Source organism: Pelmatolapia mariae, linkage group LG8 (assembly GCF_036321145.2).
Source record: "Pelmatolapia mariae isolate MD_Pm_ZW linkage group LG8, Pm_UMD_F_2, whole genome shotgun sequence".
Taxonomy (NCBI): domain Eukaryota; kingdom Metazoa; phylum Chordata; class Actinopteri; order Cichliformes; family Cichlidae; genus Pelmatolapia; species Pelmatolapia mariae.
The window spans coordinates 30,797,803-30,822,398 of NC_086234.1; the positions used below are offsets into that span (position 1 = coordinate 30,797,803).

Sequence of the window (24,596 nt, forward strand, 5' to 3'; positions counted from 1 at the left end):
GTAGGGTCATATTAGCAATCCATTAAAATCTGGCTGACATTCACCAGAGTCTGCAAGTTCAGCATAGTGATGGACTGATTGTTGGACAAAAATCCTTATAACTTAAAACTGATTCTTACACGTGTGCTGTGTATTGTCCACATGTGGAGTCCATATGTGTATCAATGTTTAACATATCTGCAGCTGAGCCCTCACTGACTGTTCCCAGGAGAACGTCCAGCAGGAAGCAGCAGCAGTAGAGATGAACTGTTCTGCTGATTCAGATGAGGAAATGGCCAATTTATTTAGAAAAATGCAGGAATACAGAGGACACCCAGTAGTTTAACAAATCATCACACGATGTCAGAACAGCATACGTGGATCACAGAGCTGCAGCTGTATTTCTTAGATAATCATACGCTGTAAGACAAGCAGTAACCCTTACCCCAGCCATTAATCAATACAAAATAAAATGTGTTTATATGTTTAAAATAAACATAATTTACTCAGCGTTTGTCATCTGACGATGAACTGACCACTCCTACACACAGTGGAATTTTTCGAGAATGTGCGCACATGCGAATTAACGGTACGGTACTTTATGCTGAAATATCAAAACACTGAATGTCCCAGGCCATTTGTGCACATATGTAAGGTTCTGTAATACATTTTGAATACATGTACAATGGTCCTCAATAAGGTTTCTTAGAAAACAAAATAAATGATCAAAAACTTTTTACACTTGATTTTTATTTCGATACTTTTAAGTGAATTTACTAAACAAGGAAATAAATGCTACACATGTACTATATACACATAAATATAAAATAATAAATAATTTTACTCATAATTATTTCAAGTATATTAAAAAAGGGTTAACAAAAGCCTGCACACTACTGTTTTAAATATAAGAACTGTTTTTTCTTCCTTGGCTGTAAGCAGTGGTGGGCATCTTGATATCAACCCTCTGCATTTACCTTCACTTGTGTGGGCTTTGACAACGATGCACTGACTCTTCAAGACAGACTTGGCTGTTGTGAAGAGGTTTTTCTTAAGCCAGGATTTGTGATACTGCATTTTAGTTTTCTTCGATGGGGGCCACGTGGGGGCTGTGTGGTGGAGTCAGTGGAAAGTTCAAACAAACAAAAGCTCACACTCTCTCTCTTTCACACACACGCACACACACTCTTGAACACCACCTTCGACTAAGTCAGTGTGTGCTATCATCACACAGTCTTCTGTTCATCCCGTCACTACACTCTGTCACACACACGTGCTCTATATGGCTGCAAAAAGCCCCTTAGAGCTGCACATAAGCCTGCCAAGATCTAATTAATGTTGACTGCAGTTATTTTTTATGATAGGACATAATTGGTCACTAATTAGTGTGAAATAGTGCCCAGTGTTTTACAACCAGTTAGGATGATTGTTGGGCGGTGATTTAAGAGCCAAAATTTCCTTCTCAGGTCTGCACACGGCTTTGCACAGACCCTAACCTGAATCACTGTTTCAGCATCTTCTAATGTCAACCCGAAGTTTAATTTATGAATTTCAATTTCAATCTGAACTATAAGCATTTTGGAGAACCTCTAACTTTGAAAGCAACCACTTTCTTCTGAAACTGCTGAACCATTTATGTTCACATCCCCCTGGACTATTCCTTTTTTTCCAGAATATCTTTGACAAGAAAATAAAATGAGGTCTTGTTGTGTAACACCATGATCCTCCCTGCAGGACACGGGGATCCTGTCTGTTGCTCGCCCATCCTTTAAGTGTCAAAGATAAAGCTGACTGACAGAAGTTAGATACTGTGTGATGATGGGGGGGAGATTCAGACATCATGAACCTCACCACAGAGTCCATATACAGAGAATAAGACAGCAGAGGATGAATGCACACTGTGCCTGGACTTCACACATGTGTGTGTTTGTGTACTTTTGTGTGTGGATTGCTTCATTCCTTATTTTCCCTCCAGCAATTCCCTGACTTTAAAACTACCTTGAACAGAATTATGTCTCCAACTTTGAGAGAGCTCATAAAGTAGCAGAGAACAGCTCTGTATTTACCAAACCTCATCTGACACACACTGAATTAAAGAAGCTGATGGAAGTTAAATCAATCAGAAGAACGTGTTCACACCTGTCGACACTCGTCCTGTGTTGGTTTACAGTGGCTTGCAAAAGTATTCGCCCCCCTTGAACTTTCCCACATTTTGTCACATTCACTCCAGCTCAGTCAGATTAGATGGACAGCGTTTGTGAACAGCAGTTTTCAGATCTTGCCACAGATTCTGGATTGGATTTAGATCTGGACTTTGACTGGGCCATCCTAACACATGGATATGTTTTGTTTTAAACCATTCCATTGTTGCCCTGGCTTTATGTTTAGGGTCGTTGTCCTGCTGGAAGGTGAACCTCCGCCCCAGTCTCAAGTCTTTTGCAGACTCCAAGAGGTTTTCTTCCAAGATTGCCCTGTATTTGGCTCCATCCATCTTCCCATCAACTCTGACCAGCTTCCCTGTCCCTGCTGAAGAGAAGCACCCCCAGAGCATGATGCTGCCACCACCATATTTGACAGTGGGGATGGTGTGTTCAGAGTGACGTGCAGTGTTAGTTTTCTGCCACACATAGCGTTTTGCATTTTGGTCTCATCTGACCAGAGCACCTTCTTCCACATGTTTGCTGTGTCCCCCACATGGCTTGTGGCAAACTGCAAACGGGACTTCTTATGGTTTTCTGTTAACAATGGCTTTCTTCTTGCCACTCTTCCATAAAGGCCAACTTTGTGCAGTGCATGACTAATAGTTGTCCTATGGACAGATTCCCCCACCTGAGCTGTAGATCTCTGCAGCTCGTCCAGAGTCACCATGGGCCTCTTGGCTGCATTTCTGATCAGCGCTCTCCTTGTTCGGCCTGTGAGTTTAGGTGGACGGCCTTGTCTTGGTAGGTTTACAGTTGTGCCATACTCCTTCCATTTCTGAATGATGGCTTGAACAGTGCTCCGTGGGATGTTCAAGGCTTGGGAAATCTTTTTGTAGCCTAAGCCTGCTTTAAATTTCTCAATAACTTTATCCCTGATCTGTCTGGTGTGTTCTTTGGACTTCATGGTGTTGTTGCTCCCAATATTCTCTTAGACAACCTCTGAGGCCGTCACAGAGCAGCTGTATTTGTACTTACACACAGGTGTAGGTGTACTCTATTTAGTCATTAGCACTCATCAGGCAATGTCTATGGGCAACTGACTGCACTCAGACCAAAGGGGGCTGAATAATTACGCACACCCCACTTTGCAGTTATTTATTTGTAAAAAATGTTTGGAATCATGTCTGATTTTCGTTCCACTTCTCACGTGTACACCACTTTGTATTGGTCTTTCACGTGGAATTCCAATAAAATTGATTCATGTTTGTGGCTGTAATGTGACAAAATGTGGGAAAGTTCAAGGGGGCCGAATACTTTGCAAGCCACTGTATTATCTGTTTTTATAGGACATTTTTTATGATGAAAGGTTTCGCTGGATTTTAATGTCAACAATCTAATAATTTTTTTTTTGCTTTTTAATAGTTTAATTGGAATAAATATAGTTGGCTTTTTGTGCAAAAGTGTTGATGCATGAAAACTAATGTTACTGAGCCTTGATTTGGGTGGCTCAGATACTAGTAATGCACAGTATCTATAGAGACTGATGACATTCAGTATTAAATCTGAATATATGTATATACCATTCTAATGATCAGAGTGGTGAGAGAGTGTTGCTCAACATGGATTACAATATACAAATCAAGAACATTCAGATGTTTTTCAAGATAAAACAGTTGAGCTAGAGCTAACCCTAACCCTGTGCAGGGTTAAAATGAGATTGCACTCTTTGTCAAGTTAACCAGATGGAGAAGACATTATTTTGGCAGTGTCAGAGCATCTGTGTTTCTGATGTATGTTTCACCTGGTGTGACAGTTCTATGTAAGTTAAGGTGGTCGCTCTGGAGCAAAAGGAAAAGCGTAAATGCAGAGTTCCTACTATGCACCACTCTGTATATGCATGCCAACACAGACGGTTTAGGAAAAAAGGTAGATACCAAATCTTTTACTTTAAAAAAAGTAGTTTGTGCACACTATTGTTGCTAGCTAGTCAGATGACAGGGCAAGTTACTGGGATTTGAAATGTTGCAGAAGCAGTACATTCAGATTGTTGCAAAAAATGAGAGGAAAACACGTTTTTTTGGATAATACAGGGTGGGGCATTTATATGGATACACCGTAACAAAATGGGAATGGTTGGTGATATTAAAGTCCTGTTTGTGGCACATTAGTATATGTGAGGGGGCAAACTCCTCAAGATGGGTGGTGACCATGGTTGCCATTTAGAAGTCGGCCATCTTGGATACAACTTTTGTTTTTTCAATAGGAAGAGGGCCATGTGACACATCAAACTTATTGGTAATGTCACAAGAAAAACAATGGTGTGCTTGGTTTCAACCTAACTTTATTCTTTCATGAGTTATTTACAAGTTTCTGACCACTTATAAAATGTGTTCAATGTCTGCCCATTGTGTTGGATTGTCAATGCAACCCTCTTCTCCCACTCTTCACACACTGATAGCAACACCGCAGGAGAAATGCCAGCACAGGCATCCAGTATCCATAGTTTCAGGTGCTGCACATCTCGTATCTTCACACCATAGACAATGGCCTTCAGATGACCCCAAAGATAAAAGTCTAAGGGGGTCAGATCGGGAGACCTTGGGGGCCATTCAACTGGCCCACGACGACCAATCCACTTTCCAGGAAACTGTTCATCTAGGAATGCTCGGACCTGGCACCCATAATGTGGTGGTGCACCATCTTGCTGGAAAAACTCAGGGAACGTGCCAGCTTCAGTGCATAAAGAGGGAAACACATCATCATGTAGCAATTTCAAATATCCAGTGGCCTTGAGGTTTCCATTGATGAAGAATGGACCCACTATCGTTGTACCCCATATACCACACCAAACCATCACTTTTGTTGTTCCAACAGTCTTGGAGGGATCCATCCAATGTGGGTTAGTGTCAGACCAATAGCGGTGGTTTTGTTTGTTAACTTCACCATTCACATAAAAGTTTGCCTCATCACTAAACAAAATCTTCTGCGTGAACTGAGGGTCCTGTTCCAATTTTTGTTTTGCCCATTCTGCAAATTCTGTGCGCCGATCTGGGTCATCCTCGTTGAGATGCTGCAGTAGCTGGAGTTTGTAAGGGTGCCATTTGCGAGTAGCTAATATCCGCCGAAGGGATGTTCGACTAATGCCACTCTCCAGTGACATGCGGCGAGTGCTACGCTGTGGGCTCTTGCTGAATGAAGCTAGGACAGCCACTGATGTTTCTTCATTAGTGACAGTTTTCTTGCGTCCACATTGTGGCAAATCCAACACTGAACCAGTTTCATGAAACTTAGCAAGCAGTTTGCTAACTGTAGCATGGGAGATGGGTGGTCTCGTAGGGTGTCTTGCATTGAAATCTGCTGCAATGACCCGGTTACTGTGTTCAACAGATATCAACACGATTTCGATCCGCTCCTCACGTGTTAACCTCTTCGACATGTCAATGGCTGTGAACAGAGAGAAACTTGTAAATAACTCATGAAAGAATAAAGTTACGTTGAAACCAAGCACATTTTGGTCCAGGGTGAGAGGTTCGGCCATCCGGGAGGGGCTCAGAGTAGAGCCGCTGCTCCTCCACATCGAAAGGAGCCAGCTGAGGTGGTTCGGGCATCTGACAAGGATGCCTCCTGGGCGCCTCCTGGGTGAGGTGTTCTGGGCATGTCCCACCGGGAGGAGGCCCCGGGGCAGACACAGGACACGCTGGAGAGATTATATCTCTCGGCTGGCCTGGGAACGCCTTGGTGTTTCCCCGGATAAAGTTCATTTACTTACTTGCGCTGCATTGCTTGTTAACCTTGGTAACTTGATCTTTTTTTTTCCCTGTGACATTTAGTTGTATATGCCTTTTGTGCCTCACTAGCTGGTTACACTGTCCATCCTAGTTCACTGTTTAAGCTATTCGGATGTCTCAGTAGATAGTGCAGGTCATCTGCCAAAAAAAAGGTTGATGGTTCCATCCCTTGCTGTCTGTATGCCAAAAATCTTTGGGCAGAATACTAACCCCATGATTTTCTTATGGCCTCTGACAGTGGACTCATCTCTGTGCTTGTCCTGCTAGACCTCAGTGCAGCGTTCGATACTGTCAACGATGATATCCTATTAGAGCGATTAGAGCACGCTGTAGGTATTACAGGTACTGCACTGCAGTGGTTTGTATGATATCTATCTAATAGACTCCAGTTTGTACATGTAAATGGAGAGTCCTCTTCACATACTGATTTAATTATGGAGTTCCACAGGGTTCAGTGCTAGGACCAATTCTGTTTACATTATACATGCTTCCCTTAGGCAGCATCATTAGAAGACATAGCATACATTTACACTGCTATGCTGATGACACCCAGCTCTGTCTATCCATGAAGCCAGGTAACACACACCAAGTCCTAAAAACTCCCTGAAAAGCCTTCAGTTAATCCAAAATGCTGCAGCAAGAGTCCTGACAGGGACTAGAAAGAGAGAGCATATTTCTCCTGTATTGGCTTCCCTTCATTGGCTTCCTGTTAAATCCAGAATTCAAAATCCTGCTCCTCACATACAAGGTCTTAAATAATCAGGCCCCATCTTATCTTAATGACCTTGTAGTACCATATCACCCTATTAGAGCACTTCACTCTCACACTGCAGGCCTACTTGTTGTTCCTAGAGTATTTAAAAGTAGAATGGGAGGCAGAGCCTTCAGTTTTCAGGCCCCTCTTCTGTGGAACCAGCTTCCAGTTTGGATTCAGGAGACAGACACTATCTCTACTTTTAAGATTAGGCGTCAAACTTTCCTTTTTGCTAAAGCATATAGTTAGGGCTGGACCAGGTGACCCTGAATCCTCCCTTAGTTATGCTGCAATAGACGTAGGCTGCCGGGGATTCCCATGATGCACTGGGTGTTTCTTCTTCATTCACCTTTCTCACTCACTATGTGTTTATTTGCTCTCTGCAGCAGATGGCCCCGCCCCTCCCTGAACCTGGTTCTGCTGGAGGTTTCTTCCTGTTAAAAGGGAGTTTTTCCTTCCCACTGTCACCAAAGTGCTTGCTCATAGGAGGTCATATGATTGTTGGGTTTTCCTCTCTATAATTGTAGGGTCTACCTTATGATGGGGCTTGAGGTGAGAGTTGCTGTGATTCGGTGCTGTATAAACAAAATTGAATTGAACTGAATTGAATGCCACTCTCTGATAAATCCATCACAGTGTGAATGTGTATGATTGAAATTATGAGTTAAATTATGCAGTAAAGCATAGAAAAAAGTACCTGTATAAATGGATGACTGAGGCAAGTTGTATAAAGGGTGTTGAGTTCTCAGGTAGAGCAGAAAAGTGTTATATAAGAATCAGTCCATTGCATTCACCATTTACCCAGATCATTGATTGGCTCTGCGGCAGTTACCTTGTCTTATGCCAACAAGACTGAAACTATGATCATGGCTCCTCCTGAACTATATGATAACATGTATCATAAAAACAGTACTTAAGTTAATTCTGTTGTCTTTGACAAAAACCAGGGTGCGTGGATCGTGAACAGGGAATTGCTTCCAATGTGAGAAGCCCATAAGACTACCAGTTTAAGTTATGGATGAATAAGGTGGTAAAAATGCTCTTAATATCTAATTTTTAATTCTGTGCATTTGTTTTGGATCGTATTTGCACTTCTTCTGATAAATTTTGTGGCTTTTCACTAGTCTATGTTTAAGGATCATCTGGAGCCAACACTTTGAACAATCTCATATTCAGATTCAGGAAACCTGGGTGATAACCACCACTCTGACACCACTCGGTGTGACTGGGAGCTTGATAGGCATGTTGCTGAACTTGCTGCAGAGATGATAAGACTCATTTATTTTTTTTCAGTGATGTTGAAACTGTTACATTATAAATGAGAAGAGATGAATTATTGAAAACTTTCTCCTCTTTGATTAGGGCTGAATTTCACACTGGCAGGTATTGTGGTGTCAACTAACAAGCATATTTGTATGACCATGATATTGTGTGACCTCTAAGGACTAATTGGCAGCAGCAACCAAAGCAATGGGAGTAAAAAATAAATAGCAGTGATGGTAATATTTAAAAATGAATAACTGCTGACTGGAAGCTGCATTGTGTCACTGTGGGCTACTCCTCCTCTGTAAGTCATAGTGGGCACACCTGGACCAGTGTCCCTATGCCAGCTTCACCACTGTGCCATCACCACAGGCATAATTAACTGAGACTGGGCTTTTTCACATCTAAATCTAAATCTGATGCAGAGTTTCATTCTCATTCCTGTAGACTGGGAGTGAAAATATCTAATGGATGGCACCCAGAGCCTGTCGTGGTGGCTTTGTGGTGATTTGTCTCATGTTTAGCTCACTGCTGTTCTGGCAATAATCAGGCACTAATTAGAGTATGGAAATGCTGAAGCCATCTGTAGTTTGTCTGTGTGCGAGTATGAGCGTAAGAGAGATTGTGAATTCTGTATCTGTGTGGCTGATTTGTTTTTGTCAATCCTGCCAGCTTGCAAGGAGAGAGATGATTGTCTGTTTAATGTTTAGTCACGAGTGAGAGTCCCTCTGTTATGGAGCGGGACACATTGTGACCATGAGGTACAGACGTCTGTTAAACAGTGATGCAAACAACCAGTTAGCCATCATTGCTTACTTTTTCACTACTACTACCACCTCAGTATTACCAAGATGCGTGAACTTGAAGTTTTCATTCAGTCAATATTACACCTGCTTCATTAAAGCTTACCACATACTAAAGCAGAGATGTTTTTAACTTTGCATTTTCTGAGATGTGGAATCTTCCCAGAAAACAAGCATTCGAGGGATCATTTAGTTTAATTCCCAATGGATTACTGAACCATGTCATGTCACCATAGGCATGTTTTCTCACTTTAGTTATAGACAAACCAACCTTACTGCCTTAGAAGAGGTAAAAACAACCCTGGGGCACTAGAGAGACAGACAGAAGCCTGGTCCAGTGAAGCCAGCCGGGAGGAACTGAAGGACACAAGAATATAAAACTTCAAAGGTAGTTTTAATAATAATAATAACTTTATTTATAAAGTGCTGAACAGCTATTTGAAACTCCATCCATCCATCCATTTGCTTCCGCTTATCCTTTTCAGGGTCGCGGGGGGTGCTGGAGCCTATCCCAGCTGTCATAGGGCGAGAGGCGGGGTACACTCTGGACAGGTCGCCAGTCTGTCGCAGGGCTAACACACAGGGACAGGCAACCATTCGCACTCACATTCACTCGTGAATTCACACCTATGGGCAATTTAGATTTTTCAATTAACCTATCCCCCTATTTGAAACCAAAAAGATAAATAAATAAAAGCGATACATAGCAATACAAGTTACAAACAGTAAGAATTTAAAAACTAGAAGGCATAGAATTAAGACATGTAGGATCGGGTGAACAAATGTGTCTTCAACTTAGTTTTAAAAACCTCCACAGAGCATGCCTGCCTAATATCTTGAGGAAGGTGGTTCCACAAAAATGGGGCATGAAAAGAAAAAGCAATCCAATCCAATAGTCTTTTTTCTGGCTCTAGGAATCTTTAGAAGGCCAGAGTCCTGAGATCGTAGAGCACGGGATGGAACATAAAGGTGTGAAAGGTCGGAGAGGTATGAAGGTGCCAAACCATTTAAAGCCTTGTAGGTGAGCAGCAGGACCTTGAAATCTGCTCAAACCTGACAAGGTAGCCGATGAAGGGATTTCAGTACAGGGGTAATGTGCTCAAATTTCCCAGTTGTAGCTAAAATGCGAGCAGCTGCATTTTGCACCATCTGTAAACCTCTTAAACTTTTCTTTGGTAGCCCAGAAAGGAGACCGTTACAATAATCGATACATGAAGACACAAATGCATGGACCAGAACCTCTGCAGTGTCGCTTGATAAAACTTGTCTGATTTTGGCTATGTTCCTCTAATGATAAAAGGCGGTCTTTGTTATCTCTTTTACATGAGACTCGAAAGAAAGCACCATGTCGAACCACACGCCCAAGTTTTTTACCTTGTCCCTGCAATTTATGACATAGTCATCAATTTTCAAGATGAAATTTTGGGACAAGTATTGAAATTTTTGTGGTCCAATGACCATCAACTCTGTCTTATCAGTATTAAGAAGCAGGAAATTATCCGATAACCAGCCCCTAATTGCAGATAGACACGATTCTAATTTAGACACTTCAGCACAATTTCCAGTGGTGAAAGGAACATAGAGCTGCAGGTCATCAGCGTAACAATAAAAGGTTACATTAAAAGAACGTAAAAGAACACCAAGACGCAGCAGATACAGAGAAAACAGCAATGGGCCAAATATGGAGCCCTGAGGGACCCCATGCCCCACTGCACAGGTCTCGGAGAGATCATTTTTAAAACTAACAGTCTGAGACCTCCCAGACAGGTAAGATCTCAGCCATGATAAAACATTTCCCGTAATTCCAATAAAATGTTCAAGCCTATCCAATAAAATGCAGTGATCCACAGTGTCAAACGCAGCACTTAGATCCAGCAGTAATAAAACTGAAGTTCGATCATTGTCTGCATTTACCAACAGATCGTTTACCACTTTGACTAAAGCTGTTTCTGTGGAGTGATTTGGTCTAAAAGCAGACTGAAATCCTTCAAACAGATTGTTAGTTGACAGATGCTCAGTGAGCTGCTTAAAAACAACTTTTTCAAAGACCTTGGACAAAAAAGACAGATGTGAGATGGGTCTATAGTTTGCAACAATGTCAACATCCAGTCCAGGCTTTTTCAAGATTGGCACTACCACAGCTGATTTAAAACATTCAGGGAAGACTCCAGTCGTCAATGAAGTATTTAAAAGAAACAGAATGTAGGGTCCTAATACTGACCACAGTTCCTTTATAGCCCAGGCTGGTAGAGGATCCAAAGAACAGGTTGTACATCGAGCTGCTTTTGCAACCTTAGTTAATCCAGACAGGGAAATAACCTTGAAGTCAGAGAACAGTTTATCAGCACCAACAGACAAAGCAGCTGAGTAGTCTGACGAACTGCTCGAGGAGGGAGTAATCTGATTTCTAAGTGTTGCAGCCCTGTCTCTGAAAAACATAAGAAAGTCATGAGCTGTCAAATTTGAACAGCAAAGTTGACTTAGTCTCTGTAAGTTGCGACACTGTGTTGAATAAGAGTTTTGAGATATGTTTATGAGTCATGATGAGATTAGAGAAATAATTTGCTTTCTCTGCCGACATCGCTGATTGAAAAGAAGACAATGAGTCCTTCCAAGCCTGGAGAAATACTTCAAGTCTGGAAGATCACCAGCGACGCTCTGCTTTTCTACAATTTCTTCTCAAATCCGAGAGCTCCTCATTTAGCCAGGGTATAGGGTTCCTTTTTTGACATTTTAACTTCTTTACAGGAGCAACAGAGTCCAATAATTCAAGAAGTGTATTATTAAGGTTCGCAGTCAAAGTGTCCACACATAACTCTGGGAAAAAATGGGCTCCAACACATCAGGTAAATGTAATTTAACTCCAGGCAGTGCTTCGTGGCTAATATGATGAGATGATCTGAGGGGCAAGTTTCACCGACACATTCAGTCCATAACCCAAGACAAGGTCTGGGGTGTGGCCCTTACGTGTTGGCCCAGACACAAATTGTGTAAAGTTTGAAGAATCAATTACATTTAAGAAATCTTTGACCAGGGGTTTATCCTCACAACATAGATGTACAGTCCCCCACTATAAGAATCCTTAGTGAGCAATAAAACATGTCAAGAAGTCTGAAAATTCCGAAATGAACAAGTCATTATATTTAGTTGGACGATTGATGACTATAATTAGAACCGCGGGACAGCTTAAAGTCGGGAGTTGGGACTCAAATGAGGTAAAAACACCAGGACTTTGTATCTGTTTGCATTTAAAACAGTCTTTGATGATAGAGGCTACCCCGCCTCCCCTCCCAGACAACCCGGGGAAGCTGAAGAAGCTGGCATCAGAGGGGCAAAGTTCCAGTAAAGGTGCCACTTTACCAGCGTGCAGCCATGTCTCAGTTAGGAACATGACGTCCAGCTTATGAGTCCTGAAAAAGTCCCGAAGTACATGAGTTTTATTTGATACAGATCTTGTATTTAAGAGAGCTAATTTAACTCTCTGTCAATCCATGGTATTCCGTCGGCATGGCGACCAATAAAACTGCGTCGGGTGAGCGTGCTCCAACGACATCAGGTAAACAGGATGAAGGCAGCGCTGTTTGAGGCCAAAATAAAGTCCTAAACAGCCAGGGTCGCAGATGGTGAGGACCCACCGCATCCAAGTTCTGACCCGCACACACTTCCCAGAGCGCGTGCCACGTATACGTCCACTTCTCCAGCACTTCCGTTTCGAAGGATTCCAGGGTGGATCACGGTGATGCAGTTCCTCCTGTACCGACGCCAGCGGCGGCGGGAGTCCTCCACATCGCTCGCTAATGCTGGGGAGCTTCAGCAGTGAGTCATTAAGCAGCGTCTGTCGCTCATACACCAACAGGGAGTGGGTTTTTAAAACTAGCAGGGACACCACGAAGAACACAAGACATAAACATTGAAGAACCGAGAGATGGCGTGCCATGACACCCGGCGCCATCTTACTGAATTGAAATAGAAAAGTCTTGAGTGCGCAGGACACATGAATTATATAAAGTACAAAAACAAGATGATTGTTGATATACACAAACTCATGATGGTGTAAGTAAACGCCTTAAGTCCTAAAGGGTTATCAACACCTACCCTCTTATATAAATAGGTTCAAGAGCAGGATTCTAAGCAGGTACAGCCAGTATTTGCTGGGACTCTGGGCCTCGTCCTGGTAGGACATGCCCAGAACACCACACCTAGAAGGTCCTCAGGAGGTATCCTGATAAGATGCCTGAGCCACTTTAATTGTCTCTCCTGTCGAGGAGTCGTGTCATACTTCAAGACTGGATTGGTGGTCTCTTTTGTCATCACTACCCAAAGTTTGGAACCACAGGTGGGAGTAAGAGTGTAGACTGACTAGTAAACTTGACTAGTAAGCTTCAGTCTCATCATTACCTCATTCTTCATCAGAACAATCCAGTACAGCATCCACATCACTGCAGTCCCTTCAGGTTTTCAGTTTAGATTTAACTTTTCATGAGTTTTGGGTTTTGTTTTGTTTTCTGCTTCAGTGCAATAAAAGCTGCCTCTTTAAGTTCCCCCTTCTGTGTCCGTGAGTCCTGACGCAACTATGACATGCACGCTGACTGACTGCACTGACTGCCTGCCCTGCGCAGTCTCAGCTGCAGTATCCTGAATTGGCTGTGTGCCCTGCACAGCTTCAGCCTGCTTCACTCCTGCCGCCTGTTTCCGCTGAGGGCTCTGGAGAGTTCGCCCAGCCGTTGTTTGTTTTCACTGGGGAATCTGGAGAGTCTGTCCGGCAACCACCAATTCAACCACCAGCTCAACTGTCCGCATCTGCCATGCCGCCACCAGCTGAACCGCCTGCAACTGCCACGCTGCCGTCTGGTCCAGTTGCATCTCTGCCAGAGGCTGTCGCACTGTCTGGTCCTGTGCCATCTGGTCCTGCATGACAGCTGCCTGCCAAGCCTCCCATGTGCCTTCAGCCAAGTCCACGAACAGCACGGCCTAGGAGCTATGGAAACCAGGAACGCGGAAAACTACACACAGCAACACGGGATGACGCAACAAGAGTCAGAGGAAGACAGAGGACTAAATACACAGAGGATAATGAAGGGAATGGGAAACCGGAGGGAAATATGGAAGCAAAACTGAACACACTGAACACAGGGCAAGGAACTATCAAAATAAAACAGGAAACATTAGATAAACACCAAGATGCGGGCTTGTCACTGCGACTGGGGAAGAAACAGACGTGCGAACATACCTGACAGAAAACGGACACAGGGGATAAGTGAACATGAAGAGTAGACATGGGTGACTAGACATGAAACATGGAACACAGGGAAGGCACAGTAACAGAAACCTAGGGACTAGGAACTATAACACAAGCAGAAAATAACTAAACTTAGAATATCACTAAATACATAAACACTATTTCACAGACCCAGTGCCATGACATACACTTGTTGATCAAGTTGATTTTGTAACTCATGAATAAAGATTACAACTCAATTTGTTTGTTTTTTAGCTATTTTTTTTTTACCCTTTAGCCTTCACTGCTTGAAAGGAGAAACGGCCAATCATTTTGTTAATTACAGTTTTACACTTCTCTGCACATATGTTCACTAGTGTAGGTCATATTATGAGTGATCTCAGATCAGTGGAAGCTGACCTACAGGAAGCTTTGAAGCACCCTTGCCTTCAACTGATTCTCTTCACAGCTGACAGACCCACAGGAAGCAGGTCTTCAGTCAAAGATTATCCACAATGTGTATGTGCAAACATCCAAAAATTGCTGCTTTGTCCTTTGTTTGATAAGCCCCAGTCTTTGATAACAGGTCGTAACCACAACCATGACTCAATGCTTGGTAAGAAAAGTAAGCTTGTGGCAACAGTATCCAGCTGCCACCACAAGATGGCAGAATATTACAAAGTGAACACAAGCAGGCATTCCGACAGCATTCATGGGAGAAGGTTGTTCCGAGATGTCAGACGAGCGAGATCGCTTCCACTTTAACTCGTATTTTTAGATTTTCACGAGGCAAACTTACCCTGGGGGAACTCGACTGATTGAAAGATATATTGAGTATTGTTTCTTGTGGCTAACAGAGTACCTGCTGACATGTGGATCCACTACTTGCTATGGTTCTTGCTCCAGTATAGATCAGAACACTGTAAAGGTTCAGTACATCACTGGGCCCAACAAACTTTATTCTGTTATTTTATATTTTTTGTATTATTACATTCTGTAGTGAATACATTTTAAGTCTTCAAAGAAATTGGGAACTAAGACGTTTAATAATTACCCGGTGGTTAAGAGATTCATAGCTTAGTGCTATGAAATGGTAGAGATACATTTCAAAACAAGGTAACTAACTTGTGGTTATATCAAATGTCAAATGACGCTTCTCTGTGTGATGAGGTGTTTCTAATGAATGGCACCCAGAGCCTGTCATGATTACTTTGGAGTGATTTGTCTCATTTTCAGCCCACTGCTGGCAACAACCACACACTAATTAGTATATGACACTGCTGAAGCTGACTGCAGTGTGTGTGTGTCTGTGTGTGTGTGTGTGTCTGTGTGTGTGTGTGTGTCTGCATGGCTGATTTGTTTCATTGGATTCTGCCAGCACTGCAGGGAATGAGATGTTTGTCTTTTATATCTTCAGTAACAAGCGAGAGCCTCTGTGTGAGGGACATTATTCACTCATCCAAACAAATATAGTTAAATCATCTCTTACTTTTTCACTGTTACTATCTCATAGATATTATAGAAATGTTTTAAACTTCTGTAATTTAATAACAATCAACATCCCATCTGTTTGATCGCTGGAGAGTTTACCACATGACAAACGTGAACCATCCAGAATCTTCCCAGATACAGTACATCTCCCCTGAATTCGACTGAGTCTTGGTTAAACAGAGTAACTATCTAAGTCCTAGTCAGTGTCAGATTCTCATTGCAATAAGGTGTGACTTAAGACTGAACAATAAGGATAGTGGAAATAATAAAACATTAGTTGATCTAACAATAGAGTTTGTAGAAGTAACTGAGGAACTTGATGGTTCCACCTTTCAGGAAAAGTCCTGTTTGAAGGAGCTTCAAGAAGCTCTTCTTTCACTGCATTTTGCTCAGTTCTTTATCAAGGTAACACTGCTTCAGTAATTCTAGTTTTTAGTTCCACGATGACAAAGTGTCATAAAAACAGCGCTGTCCCTGTTGCTGTCACTGAACTCAATGAGAATTGTTTTGATTTGATTCATTTTGTTTAATTACAAAATATGTGTTTGTCAGGTTTCATTATGTGTGTTTGTTTTTGTGAAGCGATGCCAATTTTGAGATCTAGGGAGGCCAACTCATGGCTGATGGTGTGTTTTTACTATTCTATTATCCTTTATTACACTAGCATTAAAATTCAACAGAACCTTTTTGTGCTCGTTGCATCAGTTTTGACAAGATCTCTAACACCACTGCAGCCCCAAACCATCGCTGTAGGCAGTCACTGTTGCACTGCTCTCCTGACCTCCTCAATATATACTGACAATGATTTGAAACAAAAACTTTAAAATTGAACTTATCACTCCATCAGACCTGCTGCCACTGATTTCCAGTCCAGCAGTTGTATAATTCAGCATCCTCGCCCTTTTCTTCCTGTTTTCCTTTCTTAAGAATTGCTTCTTGACAGCCACGGTTCCACTGAGACCATTTCTGTCATTTGGTCAAGATATTTACAGAACGAATAAGGAAAAAACCCTCATATGTGTGGATGCAGCACAGGTACCTATGTAGGCGACTCCGTGTAAGCCATGTGTTGGTCTGACAGCCATTCAGGGTGTACACTGCTTGTCCAGTGACATTTGGGATAATATTGTACCTCTCTTCAACACTAAGCAGGATAAGCCATGAAGAACTTGGATGGATGAACATTTAGAGGACAGTCAGTTTATATTACTTGAACTGTTGTTTTTTTGTGCCTTTTAAGACATTTTAGCTCAAGCATTATTATAAAATTCTGACCATCTTCCGTGAAAAGAATAACTTTTCATTTTCTTTAATCCTCGTCATTAAAACAAATAAACATGCGCTGCAGTAATACAGAGAAGGCCAATGTTTGAAGACTATGTGAAGGTAAAAGAAAACAAGGAAAGAAGATTGGAGGAATTACTGTTGAAGAGTGGAGGGAATTCTAAGCGATCATCGTGAAAATAGACTAAAGACTGGGCTAAAAAAGAAGATTGAAAAAGAGAGAGGGAGGTGTTGTGGCCGGGTGGATGCAAGAAAAAGAATCACGTCTCCTATTTGGCTTGTTAAGACTAGAAAGCCTTAAAGGAGAGACGGGTGGCCTTGACTGAGGGATTAACCAGGAAAAGATGAGACTAAAGAGAAGGAACTAAAAGCAATCACATCCATATGAAGGAGCAAAACACAGAGAGTGAGAGAGATCATTTGAAGGTGGGCAAGTGGTGAAGTTAAGTTGAAAAAGAGTCATTTTGTTCAGTTAGTGAGTCTTTTTGGAAAGACTGATTCTTAGGAGTGCTTGATCTTTGGGTGAAGGTCAGTGTTTTAAGGCTGATGGAATGAAACTAAAGTATTCAGCTCACTGCTGCACAGGGCTGGACTGGTAATCTGGCATGCCGGCCATTTGCCTGGTGGGCCAACACACTGATGGGATGGTTGAAGGGTCGCTGTGCACTGTCCCTACATGTGCTGACAACAGACAGAGAGACATAACTGAAAGGGATCGATTCAAGGATTCAGCCACTCCAAAGTTTGAGGTCCAGTTTGGGGTTTCAGAAGTCAGAAGTGTAGCTGTCATGTCAGAAATAAACACAGCACTGAGATCGCACTCAGCATGAAAATACATATAAACCTGTGTTAACATTTTGTGGTGGGGTGTGGTCTGTTTCTCAGCAGCGGAGCAGTGATGAGGTTATTACTCTAACCATCCGTCCCCTACCGAAGCAGCTCCAGGACCCAGAGGAGGTGTGAGAGGTTTGGATAGCAGGGCGGTGGCTGGAGCACACTCAATAGTGTAAAACATGTGTGTGTGTAAAAAACTAAATAAGAATGAGTTTGCCAGCACAACCTCAGTAGTTATCGGGTCCTTGTGTATTGAGTGTTTGTGGGGGTGATGCAGAACTATGCACAGGTTACTTTAGCTTCCTCAAATGAGAGGCTTTTGTTTCTTATGTGACAGACAGAAAATACGAAATGTGAAAGTAGAAGATAACAGACAGAAGTAGACTTAAAGGGAAGTGGGTGTACCTGTATGTGTGTTTAGTGGGGGGTCTCTCATTTTAAATTTAGGTGGTGGATCCACTCCACAGTGGGCTAACAAACAATTAGGCTGGAGGCATACAATCCATCCTTATTTAGCCTGCTCAATGCCAATCCCACTGGATTGGATTCCCACATCCACGAGTGAATGGTTTTCAGTCTGAGGGGCTCTATTGAGACTTTTCGTTGTCCTCTGTTTTACACTCCTCTTAAACTGAACTGTTACATGATCACACAACTGAAGCTTTTTAATGAACACCTCAAGCAACTATAAAAATATCCCTAAGGTATATGTCAGGTGATATCGCCACAACTGTTCCCTAATCCAGGTATTGTACTGTTTTCCAGCTCTAACCAAAGAACCTTTACTTCAGTCTGTACCTGTATCTAGTAGTAGTTTATTATTATTATTATTATTTCATATTTTTCTGTAACAGAGCCCTGTGAGCTGGTGACAATGGGAAGGAAGAACTCCCTTTTTACAGGAAGAGACCTCAGGCAGGACCAGGTTCAGGAGGTGGGCAGCCACATACTGGGACCCACTGGGAGATGTGGGGAAATCAGTGAAAATCAGTCAGGGGCAGAAAGGAACTGTGTAACCTTTGAGAATACACAAGTTGTTGTAATATACACTCAACGCAATGTCTTCCCTGAAAACACACACACACACACACACACACACACACACACACACACACACACACACACACACAGTCTTGTAGTGTGCAGTATTTCAATAAATCACACTGTGACAGAGGCCACTTCTGTGTGTGGAGGATTTCCCACACTGACACACTGCAGCTTGCCTCTGTTTACTGAGGAGTTTCACTGTTCATGTATCATTGTGGAGTGAAAGCAGAGTTTCTCAGTCTGTCATGTGTCTGTGTTTGACGAGTCCACCTTTAAAGTTGGTGCCCTGTTCCATGGGCTGTCAAACCAAACCCATAACATTTACTTACCTGAAGATACAACAAGTTAAGCAGCCGGGTTCTTGAATATGAACTCATGTCAGTGACGGGCCTGCCTACAGACCAGGGTCTGTGTCTTTAAAATGTCACCTGATGCACTGATGACTCATAAAGGAAGACAAAACCACAATATTCAAAAACTGTGTAGAGGTTAAATGTGTAATGCAGGCTGAAGGCCACAGAGATGTGTTTGCAACAGGAAAAGTGCTTTAAGCAGTTTGGTCAGTAAGACTTGACAAGACCTCCCACGGAGAAGTTGAGCCTCCGAGTACAGAATAAATCTAAAAGCACAATGCAAATGTACGTGCAAAGGTCCCCGACCTGTTTTGGAATCATATTTGCGCTTATAGAGCAAAAACACGAGTTTAAAATTATTTGAAACCAACTGAAAAAAGAAGTTTCTCCTCAGACACAGAGGTCAGGGGGATCGTCCAAGAAGGGTGATGCTTTCCTCTAGAATTGATCGGCAGGTGGTGTTTCCTTACATCAGAGGATTGAAGTGACTGTTGTTGTTAGGGAGGATTTGTTTGTTGTTGAGTGCAATGTTCAAATAAGTTCTTTAGATGGTTTAATATGAAAGTGTCCTCCAATAAGACGACAGTGCCAGCAGAGCCCTCAGCTCATTTCAGTTTGAGACCCCTGGTTTATATAGTGGTCCCTAATCAGACACAGAGCCAGCTGCAGGCCAGGACTGCAGCATCATTCATCACAGTGATGCAGCCGGGTAAGAAATGAACTACCTCCATAAAACTGAAAACAGTACTGGAACAATGACATTCTGCTGTGACTGTTTGGAATGATGGGACACAAAAAGGAGAACAACAACAGACCGGGTTAATGACGTGCAACAGTGGCATGTAAACACAAAAGGGCTGAAAAGGAATGCTTGGGGAATGAAAAGTGGCACCTTTAAAATATCAGTGAAGCATAGTTGTAGATGACAGAGGCAGATCCACCAGTCTGATGTGATCCTGAGAAGATGAGTGCAGTTTACACCGACAGTCTCACCAGCAGCCTCTTTACTGTGCATCTCCCTGTCATGGATGAGGAGCCGGTGCCCCAGCCACCAGGACCTGCAGCTCTATGCAGCTTTATGGGATACAAACATACTGTCACACACAATGGCTTGTTGCAGGTGGAGTGTGTGTGGGGTCGGTGATTTGCATTGTATCGTTACCATGGAAACAGAGTTTGGCATATTATCTTTAACGAGAGTGCGTTCCGGGCAGCACGGTGGCACGGTGGTTAGCACTGTTGCCGCACAGCAAGAAGGTCCTGAGTTCAATTCCAACATCAGGCCGGGGTCTTTCTGTGTGGAGTTTGCATGTTCTGCCCGTGTTTGCGTGGGTTCTCTCCGGGTACTCCGGCTTCCTCCCACCGTCCAAAGACATGCAGCTTGTGGGGATAGGTTAATTGGATAATCCAAATTATCACTAGGTGTGGATGTGCGAATGAATGTGAGTGCGAATGGTTGTCTGTCCTTGTGTGTTGGCCCTGCGACAGACTGGCGACCTGTCCAGGGTGTACCCTGCCTCTCGCCCCATGACAGCTGGGATAGGCTCCAGCGACCCTGAAAAGGATAAGCGGAAGCGAATGGATGGATGGAGAGTGCGTTCCCACAATTTTCCTGTCCTCTGTTCTTGAAGAGAAAATATTTGAGTAGCTCAGATTCAAGTTTGCAGCTTTTACATTTAACCCACAAAGACAAACGAACAAGTTACAGCAATGTAACAAAGCAAAGCAGTGTGCGCGCGTGTGTGTGTGTGTGTGTGTGTACGTGTGTGAGTGTGTGTGTGTGTGCGTGTGTGAGTGTGTGTGCATGTGTGTGTGTGTGTGTGTGTGTAGGCTGTTCTATTCTATTCATGAGGTTCCTGGTGCAGTTTTTGTGCTGATGTTATTCCCAGAGGAAATGTGCAGTGACCTCACTCTGTCACTTCATGGAGGAGTTACTGTGTTTCTTCTTCGCAGTAAAAGCACTTATGGCTGATTGTGGAATATTTGGGAGGGAATAAATTTGACAAACAGCACCAAACTCAAATTCAGTGAGCTCTAAGACTGACCCATTCTTTCACAAAGGCTGACTGTGTGGCAGCGAGCTTCATTTTCTCCATCTTGGGACTGAAAACACCAGGATTCAAAAACTGAGAGGTGTGGCCTAAAATCTTTGCCTATATAATGTCCCAGTAATCCCAGTGGATCAAACGCTCAGGATTTAGACTGGTCTGCTCGGTCAAAGGCAGATGATCTCTTCTGTTAGATGTTTATGGTCACCTCAGGCTTAGAGCTGTGGCTGCAGGTCCAGCTCCACACTGAAGAGCTCGGCCTTCCTCACTGCCATTAGACTCCTCATAATCTGACAGGAGTTTATAACTGTGGCCTGACAGTGACTGCTGTCTGTCTGCTACACATGCTGATGTAGCACTTTCAATTGGACATTATATACACATATACACGCAGCCTTTTGCAGCTCAGATTCTTTTTATTTTATTCATATATATTTATTTCTATTGTAATTCTTTTATTGTCTCCTCCGCGAATCGCTACCTTATAGTGGTGGAGGGGTTTGTGTGTCCCAGGGATCCCAGGGGCTATGTTGTCTGGGGGCTTTTGCCCCCTGGTGGGGTCTCCCATGGCAAATTGGTCCTGGGTGAGGGACCAGACAAAGGACGATTCAGACGACCCTTATGAGGAAAACATCGAGGGAACAGTTTACCCTGCCCAGGATATATTGGGGCCCCGCCCTGGAGCCAGGCCCAGGGAGGGTGCCCGAGGGCGAGCGTCTGGTGGCCGGGCCTTAGTCTAGTTCTTTATTGTTTCTATCATTTCTTCTATTTAATTATTTTATATGTGGATTTTTATCTGTGTGGCATCTTTATTGGACAGAAACATTTCATTGTTCATTCAAAAATGTTTCTTTACTGAGAATATGCTGATAACCTTTGGATACAATAGAAGCGAGCACAGCTCATTCAGCCACATGCTTTCAGTTTTGTAGATTTCAGGAATAAAAATATCTAGAAATCATCATAACAGTTGCTCTTTATCACTGTTTTATTTCTGTAGCTTTGGTGTGAAACTGTTCAAATGTATCTTTGTCTCTTTGTTTATCCACAGGTTGGAGAAAAAACATCCAGTTTGCCAACATCTCACCGTGAGTAGGCAACATTATTTCCTTGTCCCCTAAATCTGTGAAATTAAATCGTCACATAAAGGCTGCAATGTGTGGAGCAAAAAGCAAAAGGTGGATGTTTTACTGAGTCAGGTTCATCTTTAGTTGTCTTTGACTCTGTGCTGTTAGTTTTAGCTAAATGTTGCTACAGCTCTGTTTAGGTGAAACAAAGGTCAGTAATTGGCCTCATTTAATCAAAGCCTAAACTCTCGCAGCCACTATGTTCTGCTATTTTGATGTGCAGCAAAATGTTGTGTGCTTTTATTAACTTACTGACTAACTGGTGTTCCCTGCTCCAACCCTTTGCTTCTTTACACCACAGAAATAACAAAGTGTTACTGTAACCTGGTAAAATTAAGCCTACAGGTCTCAAACCTGTAGTCTATATTACGGCCACCAGATGGCGATAAGTTTCAGCCAGTGGAAGTCTGAGAGTTCTACTGGTTTTACCTCTGTTATTACTTTGCTGCTGAGTTACTGAAGTAACTGGCTTATCTTGGGTCATACTGAATAAAAACTTTGGTCCATGTCTCTCTTTGTGTAGTCGTAACTGAGTCGGTAAGGAGTCACGTCCAGTAGGAAACACAGGAGATCTGAGTCCTCTTCAATTTATACTTTTAAAAAAGATGAGCAGAAAAAAAGTCAAAAATGATGAACTGAGTTTGTGGGTCCTCAGTGTTCGGGCGGTGTTACTTGCTGTTATTTTGAACCCTGGACCCCTAAGGCCGGATCTTCTGCTCACCACCAGAGTGAGAGCAAAACCAACCAGAGTGTTCCTTCGTGCTCTGTTACTCATTTCTCCATTTGCCTCCTCCTCTCTCTCCTTCTCTTTTACAATCAGCTGATTTCCAGCAGCACCTCGTCATCCTCCCTCTCACTTTTCATAAGCAGGATTTAAGTTTAAAATGACTTCATTTCACTTGTTTTTTCCGTGTTGTACTTTAACATGATTCATCAGTAATTCCATAACATATGAATAGTAAATCACACACAAATACACTTTCAGATTTATCATTAGCTCAGTCTCTCATGATGATCACTTTCAATATGAATACTTTTCTCAATTTTTCTCTTCAATAATCACAACATTGTGAATAAACTGTTTATTAAATCATACATGTTCAAGTCAGACATACTTGGAACGTTTGACAAAAGGCCTCAGACAAGATGTGAGCTGTGCCCTGCATTCAAACAACCCCAACACACACACACACACACACATATTCACTAATCATATTCATTAGACTGATACGTTTATTAAAATTAAATATGGTTTACTATTAGCAAAAATATATCCAGATAATCCAGATAAATTCTGTATCATTTTAACTGTAAACGGCTGGATGCCCCACCCTCTCTCAGGTGTAGTGACAGGTAGGTCGGGGGGGACTTCATTCTCTTTCGATCCCGCCTTTCTCTACTAGTTTGTTTCATATTAATAATGGTGAGCTGAAGTGCAACTTTCTTTTCCCTGGAGAAGCTCACACCGGGTTTAAAGAAGTTCACTTATACTAAGTGTTTACTTTGAATCTCCTTTTCATTATAAACTTTCACTTTGGGTGAGGCAACAGCATTTAGACAAACTAAGGCACTTTCTCTGTGAAGTGTTTTTGTAGAGCTGCAGAAGCACCAAAAGGACTTCTGCCAGAGCGCCGCTGGCCTTGACAATTTAACAGCTCTCTGAATAATTTATTTCTCAGCATCCAGCATGTTTTTAATATTTCTTTTTTTATTATTTGACTCACCTTGGAATGAATAGCAATTCATTCATTAGTGAGAATGAAGCCTGTATGGTTGTATTGAATATAGCCTCAGGTCACAACAACTCAAATGAGCCAAACTCGATTAATTTGAGGTCTGTGAGAAAGAGTGTGTGTGTGTGTGTGTGTGTGTGTGTGTGTGTGTGTGTGTGTGTGTGTGTGTGTGTGTGTGTGTGTGTGTGTGTGTGTAGAAACAAACAGGTGGTGTCAGACTTGCACTTCAGTGGCTATTCTTTTGTTCTTTCACGTTAGCTGCACTTTCTCACACACACACACACACACACACACACACACACACACACACACACACACACACAGACACACACACACACACGGTAAGAATGGACACTGATATAAAGGATATGCCTCGAGTCTGATTACGTCCCATTTGTCCTCACATGACCTGTTGCTATAATAATGTCCACTCTTTAAGGAGGAAGGGGATGTCATATCATCCAGATGTTGGTGGCATTTTCTCTTTCCATCATGTTTTCACTTCTTTGGTGAAGGGTCCCCTGCTCAGATGATAAAACAGAAATATTAAGGTGCAGACACAACACACCGCTGCCTACCAGTTTTCTTCTCCTTTGACATACTACATGTGTCCATCTCCACCACTCTGCTCAAGATGTCAGGGCAAAAGGGTGTCATCCACAAATCGGCGCTGGCTCCGATGTATCTTTAATGGATTAATTCTAAGTTTATGAGAACACATTAGTTTGTTGCA

At 42.6% G+C, this 24,596-nt stretch overlaps 1 protein-coding gene across 1 annotated transcript in view; it reads left to right on the forward strand.

Annotated features, from left to right (window-relative positions):
* Nucleotides 1–24,596, forward strand: part of rbfox3a (RNA binding fox-1 homolog 3a) — a 482,298-nt gene that overhangs the window by 110,592 nt on the left and 347,110 nt on the right. The window contains exon 2 of the mRNA XM_063481807.1: nt 22,055–22,091. The gene's annotated coding sequence lies outside the window, so the exon portion shown is untranslated. The remainder of the gene's footprint in view (nt 1–22,054; nt 22,092–24,596) is intronic.